This window comes from Protopterus annectens, chromosome 3.part0, assembly GCF_019279795.1.
Source record: "Protopterus annectens isolate FY-2018-M chromosome 3.part0, PAN1.0, whole genome shotgun sequence".
NCBI classification, from domain to species: Eukaryota; Metazoa; Chordata; order Ceratodontiformes; family Protopteridae; genus Protopterus; species Protopterus annectens.
In genome coordinates this window covers 1,203,286,734-1,203,295,846 of record NC_056731.1, presented here as the reverse complement: position 1 = coordinate 1,203,295,846, position 9,113 = coordinate 1,203,286,734, and positions in this window count along the sequence as shown.

The window sequence follows — 9,113 nt, the reverse complement described above, 5'->3', positions numbered from 1 at the left end:
GCTTACCAACATTTCATGGCATGGATGTGATCAGTTTGTAAATTAAATGCAGCTACATATATAAAACAAAAAGATCAATGTTGATCTGTATAACATATTTTCTAAATGATTTTCTTATAGACAAACTGTGAAGGATTTCATTCATTATTAGGCCATTTAAAAAAAACAGCACCACTAGAATACCTTTAGTTGTGTCTGTCTGTCTGTAGGTACACACAAGTGTGTATGTATAAATATTTTATATAGCAAAGGAAAATGTTTTGGATAATATACAACAAAACACTTCGACGGCTTGCTTGTCTAGATAAAACATGTTAAATCACGCAGTAATGGCTAGTGGAAACCCTAAAGGCAAACATTCAAGACAATCATTGTCATTCATATTATTTCAGAATGAATTATGACTGTCTTGTAAATTTTCCCAGAATCAAATCATGAATGCAGTGTTGTTAGCTATGCTGAAGGATGAAGGGATATCTCCCATTTGACGTTTGACATATCATTTAGGTTATTCTGTATTATGTGATTAATACTATGATCTCATAAAATATTACATCATATCCTGATTGTCTGGCAAATTCTTGTTTAGCTCTCATAACCAGCAATAAGGTTAAATCAGGCAGTGATATTGATAATGTGCTTTTAAGACAACACAACACAATTCCTTGGTTCTCTAATTGTTAATGCTGTATATCGGAAAGTACCTCCTGTCATCAGGTAAGAAAGCTTTTGATAACCTTTGGTAGGGAAGTCTACTTTAGATGGTTCATAAAACTATTTACAGATGCAAACTTAACTACAGTTATGAGCAGTATACTAACTTTTATAAAGCAAGCACAGATTTTACACTTCTATCTTTCTGCAGTGTTTGTTAAGATAGTGAAGCACTGAGATAAGGTGTATAAGAATGTTTTAACCTTTGAGGTGGACTATAGGAAACTGGATATCAGATTACAATCATCTAAGAATGAGGGGCATTTAAAGTTATTTTTGTTAACTTAATAAATCCAGTCATACTGTCAAGCAAGACAGATATGCTCTTGTTTTTGTTATTTGACAAAAAGGTAAAAAATATTAGATTTGGGAATTTTGTTTGCTGGAGGCCACCTGAAGTATTTGGATAGTAGTAAAAATATATCACACTAGAATTTATTGGAAACAGTGACAAATAGGCCCTTTTTTGGCTGATTCATAACTTTAAATAATAGGCAGCTACATAACATTTGTAATTTTAATCCTTTCTTTGTGTTTCATATTTCTTTAATTTGTTGGGTGCTATGCATAGTCCTAGACTTCATAGTTACTGTATGTAGTGTTTATCCACAAAGAGTGCTACTACCCATATATGCAAATAAGCTAGTACATGCTATTCACACTAAGGAAAAGTAGAGCTGTTTTGAAAAACCTGCCCACTCATTGCAAAAGCATAAAGTACCTAAAGATAAGCATTAAGCATTGTGAAGGACTACATGAAGGCTGCAGGCTTCATATGACTTTGTATAGATTTGGATATTGGGGAAAGACAGGGTTATATACAGCCATGCTTGAAAGATTTAAGGCAAAGACTTAAGGTTTAAGGCAACTAGCAGACTGCACAGCTTTTATTATGAATATTTGCAAAAAAGAAAGAGGTTTGTTATGTTTTATATAGGGGTATACTTACGTGGACACCCTGTTGATTGTTTTAAAGAATGGAATGGGGAAAATAGGAAAGACTGAAAAAGGGGAGACAAAACAATTTGGGTGACACAGCAGGAACACATCAAGAGGGTTTTGCTGGAGGAAATAGGAGAGGAAGGGTACTATGTTTTTGATGGGGGATAGACCCCCTTATTTTTTCATTTTTTTTATTTAATAAGAGGATAGTTTGGAGGAGCAGTAGGTAACAGGGTTTAAGGGAGAGGATAAGGGAAGAAGGTGTGATGATGACTGGTGCCCAGCAGGAGTCCTTAGTCCACAAATCCTCAAATGTTTCCATTGCCAGATGGTGTTGTAGTGGTAGACCCCAATGCTGTGGGAGCAGGAGCCTCTGGTGGTGTGGTGGTTGGTACCAGCTAGGCAGTGAGTTTTTAACCCACTGAAGAGAAGCCTCAATTGGCCAAAGCCTTTTGTCCATGACCTGCTCCAGCATGTCCTCTACAAAGTCCCAAAACCCCTATGTAGTCAGTCAGTTTTATCAGGCTGCCACATTCTAGGGTGCCTAAAGGAGTGGTGCCACTGCCCTATCCCTGTGATGACATCTCTGGATGGGCAGAGGGTGAACACTCCCTAATCTGGAAGGTACACAGCTGGGCTGCTCCTTAGGAATTTGTTTGTGTAAAAAATGAACAGAAATGAGAGAGAAAGAAAATAAAAAAAGGGCAAAGGCATGTACAAATCAAAACAAGAAAAAAAAAGAGAAGGGGGACAAAAGAGAAAATACACACAATAAGTTCACACATGATGTTACATGGCATTCAATTTTTTACTGTAAAACAATTATATTTTTTATCATTTAGTATGTATGGGTAGTGTTTATGCATATACTGGAACACTGATATGGGAAGTGTTTATGCATACTTGGAAAGGAAGCTATGAAAAGTGCTTATGGATACTTGTGATCATTGATAAGGGAAGTGCTCATGCATGCCTAGGACGTTTTAGTGGGGTTTGCATTTTGCAGTCTACTATACCAATGACCCTTTATAAATAGTGACATGTAATAAAATAATTTAAAGACAGCATGCTGTGTTTATATAGTGACATATCTGTACAGCAATGTACTGAAAGCACTGTAGGCCTTCACTTACTAACTTTTATCAGTATTTGCTTATATGCGTTGATGAAATCAGCTAAAGACAGGATACTGAATTTATATTTTGATATATCTTTTACAGTTGGTTGCAGCAATGTACAAAAAGCACGGTAGGCCTTCAGTTACTATCCTTTAAAAATACTTGTTTATATACAATAATGAAATCAGTTTAAGTTAGAATACTGCATTTATTTCTTCATTCATGCTTAACAGCAGCTTCAACTAATCGCTTAGCCTTCCTACTGTGCTGGCTCCTGTTGCTAGCTATCTCATTGTCCACCAGATAGAGAACTTATAAGATAATTGTTGTTTATCTATATTTCACGTTTTTCTTCAACATTACTAATACAAATAAGTACTACTACTATGCAAGGCATTTCATTCAGTGCTGCACTTGCTTAGTATGCATTTGTTTAAATATTTAATACCTGAATTCTCATAATGTGCCATTCTTTATTTTAATACAAGTATTAAATACCTTGTTATGCTTATGCAGTATGTATACTTCAGGAAAATAATCTGTGCTTTGATGGATTCTGTGTAATAACTATAAGCATATAATGAGGTGGTTTAAAAATGTATACAGAACAAATGCAACTGGTCATTTCTCTCTGTTTACTGGCCATTTACTTGATATTGCAACCACCACTCCCATCCTACAACCTCCACTCTGACTAAGATGTGGTGCCTGACTGAGACTTCAGCCATCTTGTATGTGCAGTAAATACTGTGTAAAAAATTGCTGTCTTATTCAATTATTATACTAATAAATATGTTATGGCCTACCCAAACAAAATCCTACTTTAACTACTAACTAAGGTACTACAATATTATAAACGAAATTATGTGGCAAAGCAATTTTTGTTGTCTGTATATAAATACATACATTTATATACATGACTAAATGGTTGTAAGTGTACTCATGTAGATGCATATCTAAAATTTTGCAGACATATGTATGCAGACTTGCATATATAATCCCTGGGATTCAGGAATGGTCATTTTCCATGCAAGAACAGTGTAGGAGCTCCTGCATGGAAAATGGCCACCGAGCAATCCAGAAAAGTGACATTTTCACATGCATGAGTGGCCCTACACTGTTCCTGCATAAAAATCCATGTGGGATGCAAATCACCTCATTTGCTGGTAAAAACCACGCAAATGAGGTGATTTTGCAAACAACGAAGCTGGCCGGTCTCCGTGCAGGAACAGTGTCAGAGCAGAAATGTGTTCAGTTAGTAACTGAATACATTTCTGCATCTGAGCAAATGGAGGCAGGACAGCTCATGGAAAGCATGTATTACAGCCAAACACACGTCAATGGCCAAATATAAGGCCATTGTCATTAATAAATGTTTATTTTTTTTTTAAATTAGACTTTTTTTTGGCCAGTCATGGCCGTTTAAGCTTAGGGCAGTGGAGTGCAAACAGGATCATGTCAAAAATAAAAAAAAAAAAAATGAGAAAAGTCAATTTTAAGATAATTCTGCATTTTGACATTATAGTCAACGGCATGCAGAATGTAAACAATACCAGGGAGCACTGGTTGTCAAGGGGGTTATACTGAATCAAAGATTTCCTCAAAGTGTCAGCTTGTACCTAACTGTGTAGGTGCAGCAATACAACAGAGCAAGTATAAGAGCTGAATGACTTCATAAGGGTGTGTGTCATGCTTGCTGTAAGCTCACTGGAGCTCTGTGGCCTGTGTTTGCCCCTAGCTAAGCATTACATTAGCTAAACGGGTGTGTGCGGCATGCAGCAGGCCAAAAAAAAAAACAGATGGAATAGCTGAACTGTTTACATTTTAGCACCGGGTATGTGCAGTGTGCCTCAGGATTTAAATAGGGAGGAAGTGGGAAGGAGAAACAGCAGTAGGAAGGCAATCAAGGAGAACTAGCATAACTGGCAGGTGGAATATATTAGAATCAGTCAATTACACAGGCAGCAGCTCAGCACACTAATATAAACTATGCAAACACCCTACAGACTGTTTTTTTCCAACAAACTCTACACCACTGGTGTACACAGATGTGGGGATTTTTAACTGGCAAATCTAACTAAATATGTTAGAGGCTGTTGCTGCTTTACTCCATCAATATGTACTAGAGACTGAGAGTGGTGAGGAGGAGAATGCTGACAACCGACCAACAGTGAAAAGGAGGAGAAGAGTGTACAGACCCAGGGTAACCTACCAAGGCCTACATGAGCTGGAGATAGTAGAGCACTATAGGGTGGACAGGGACATTCTACAGCAAATCTTTGAGCTATGCCGGCCAGATCTTAAACACAGAACTAACAGAGGGGAACCCATCCCAGTGGATACCATGGTATGTCTAGGCTTAAGAATACTAGCCACAGATAACTTCCAAAGACCAACTGGAGATATCATGGGGTTCTCAGAGGCATCAGCATCCAGGGTACTCCACCAGTTCTTAGATTCCATGACACAACATGCCAATGAGCACATATATTTCCCCACTACCCGTGAGGCACTGACCACATGTGTGAGTCTCTTCCACCATATAGCAGAATACCCTGAAGTAGTTGGTGCTACAGACTGCAATGCACATCCACATCAAAGCACCTCCCAGTGAGCGGGGAAAGGTCTACATAAACCGCAAGGGCTTCCCCTCCATCAACTGACAGGTTGTGTGCAATGCCCAGGACATTATCATGAATGTGTGTGCTGGCAGCCCTGGAAACTATCACGACTCCCACATCTGGCATTGTTCACAGCTTTATCAGGCATTTGCCAGGGGGGACATCCCATATGGCCATCTAGTGGGGGATGCTGGCTATGCACTGGAGCCGTGGCTGATGACACCCATCAGAAATGCCAAAAGAAAAACGAGTGGTTTCAGGCAAAGTGCTTCCCAAGAAAATTTGCAGACAATTGTAGAAAGTACAAAGGAAGCACGGCTGGCACACAAACAATTTATTGATTTTACAGTGAACTGGTTGCACGCAACAGAACATTTCTTCAGACCTCAAAAAGCACACTCCCATACTGCATTTTTATACAATGTTAGATGCTCATTATCCTATTTAGCGTAATGATTATATCATTTAAAGTGCAAATAGTATTTAAAAGCATATGTCATTTAAAATGCAGTAGTATTTAAAAACATGTATAATAGAACCATATATTATAAATTTTTAATAACTTTTTAAAAATATATTACGCTAAATAGGATAATGAGCATCTAACATTGTATAAAAATGCAGTATGGGAGTGTGCGTTTTGAGGTCTGAAGAAACGTTCTGTTGGAACGTGAAAGCGCTAACCAGTTCACTTGTAAAATCAATAAATTGTTTGTGTTGTGCCAGCCGTGGAGTGCTTCCTTTGTACCCATCAGAAATGCACAGACATCCGAACAAGCACACCATAATGAGACACATGCACAAACCAGGGTCTTTGTAGAGCATGTGTTTGGGATGCCCAAGTCATGGTTCTGCTGCCTTGACATATCTGGTGGAGCCTTGCAGTACTCTCCAGCTACATGTACACAAAATGTTCATAGTATGTGTCATGCTACACAATATGATTCTGCAGAAACAGCTGCAGCAGGAACACCACAGGGCAGGGCCACACAGCCCCCCACAATTGCCAAGGCCAGCACAGGCACAGAGGGACTTGGTGGAGGAACATCCTGAGCCTGCCTCTATAGGCAGAAGGAGGCTTGCACAGTATGCCCAGGCCTTGACAAAGAGGCAATGCATAGCTCACATACTGACACTGTATTGACCCAGGGACTGATTGCTCTCTCTGTCTCACACAGACAGTAAAAGGGATGCCAAACATGACACTACCTGAGCTTTACCATGTACTATATACATCCAACATAGTCAGCCCTACAGCACTGTCCTCAAGACTGGCCCAGCAACAAGGTAAGTCACTCTTCCTATCAACTACTGAATGGAGTAGTATGTTCTCATACATGTATGTATGATATGGATGCAAGTATGCAAGGGAATTGGGTGGGTGAATGGGATAGCAGCAGACAGCTATATAAGACAGCAGGAAATTCATAACAAATACTGATGTCAACATACTAGGCAGCACTACCCAAGGTAACATCCACCACTGCAGTACATGTGATGGCCCAAAGAACTGTGGGTGTCAATAGGTCACACACATGGATGTCAATGAGGGTCACATATCCACCACCAGTCTCACCCAGCAGGACAGGTGTAGATGACCATAAAGCAAGGCTGGGCTAAGGCCCCCAAATGATGGCAAATGTGAACACCCCCCCCCCCCCACCAGCCCTACACAGACATACTACAACAGGCCTGGCAGTTGCATTCCAGTTCTGAAAGGTAAGAAGTCTGAAACTGAAATATATGCTATTAAGATAATGTGTACTATAGTGATATGCTTCCTGTCTGCATGATAGGTCACAATACAATATGAAATGGAAGCCAACAGAGTAACCGGAATACCAGTACAGTCATTTCAAATGTGAAAGTCTGCAGGTGTGTACCCCCCCACACACACAATCCCATGTAGAAATACAGTAACAGATGGCCTGCAGCACTCTCAAATGGCCTACAGTCCTCTGGCAAAGGTCCATGTCTCACCCATAGTGCCAATGTATGGAATTTCAGGGGGTCCAAACTAACAACCTAACAGTAAACAGAAAACAAATGCAAGGCCATGTTGAGAAATGCCAGTAGCATGCCTCCCCATGTTCTATTGCAAGGACTGTGGATCAGTCCATAAATACTACTGGGATAAAGGCTCAACTATAGGGATACCCCTGAGATATTGCTTACATAATGTTAGGTGGAGGAGAGAATAACAGAGAGGGGTGTAGAAGCATGGATGTCATGGAGTGTGTGAAGTTAAACTCTAATGTCTGCCCATACTACTCCCGACTGCAAATCCATGAACGAATAGCCACAAAACCACTTGTAAACTACAGTGTGAAGGTAAACTGACCAGATATATGAGTCCTGCCTCTGGATAACCTGGGTGTATCTGTACAGCTGAGAGGTATGGCCCCATGAGAATATGGCCATTCCTTGAAGTTGCAAAAACCACAAGGAGGGGAACCCCACCCAGCATACTAACAAGGTACTGCATCATTTACACAGAACCAGCAGTCTATTATTTATAGCTACCCCTCCACAATGGCAGGTGTGTGCCAGAATGCGTAGTCTGTATGCCTCCGAATATTGGTGTCAGCTTCATTCATCTCATATTTCCCGGTAAATAACTGTGAGCAAAGAATGATAACTGTCAGTATCTGATGACATGACACATCACAGTGTAAAACAGTACATATGTCAGAATATCTATGCCAAACATGTCACACAACCAGCACAGACAGCAATAGTTACAGTATCCCCTGTATGTTCAGCCCATTGCACCTCCATATTGGCAACCTATCTACAAATATCCTGCAGAAACAGTTTGTTAGGTGTAGCTGTAGCACACAAAACCCTGAACTGGAGTCCAACCCTCCCTGGAATGGATGCACACACTCAATACAGAAGGCTATACTGGGCATGGTCGTACACTTAGAGAAATTAATCCCATGTCTCACAGCACAGTGAGAAATTAAGCCCATGTCTCACAACACAGTGGACTACAATTATCAGTTATTTCCAGCTGTCTGTGCACACACACCAAATTGTACACCATTGATACTTCACATACACACATTGGATAGGAATACACACACATCTAAGGTGGCCAACATGATATATATAATATGTCAAACATACACATTCAGACATGTGGGGAAGAGAAAGACAGACAGCAACAGAGATAATCCCATTATGAGGCCTGTCCCTACCACTACAAATCCTATTGGCCTATATCACATGATGTGGTGATGTCAATCACTTTAGAAATACCTTTGGCTAGCCTTCAGCCCTATAGTGTCAGTGGTGCTTATGATAACTGTGTAACACTACATTACAAATAGGCATCCATGTAGCAGTTGTAATCTCAGTCCTGTCAAATGTAAAGTGTGTGAGTGTGTGCATGTGTTTTTCTAGATGAATGCAGTTCAGGCCATTCACACCCATTAAATCTCCCATACCCCTCCTTCAGCACTGCAACTGATGTCACTCACCTTCAAAGATACCTTTGGACAGCTATCTAACATATAAGCTCCATGGTGCTTGTGATAACTGTGTAATAGTATAGTGCAGCAAACTAGATAGGTAGGTGTTCCAATCCTGATCCTGGCAACTGTGTAAATGTGAGTGTTTGTGTGAGAGAGTGTGTGTATCCTTGTAGAGACATGATTATGTGGTCATTCACACTTACAACACTTCCCTTACCCCTTTACCGATGTCACTCACCTTC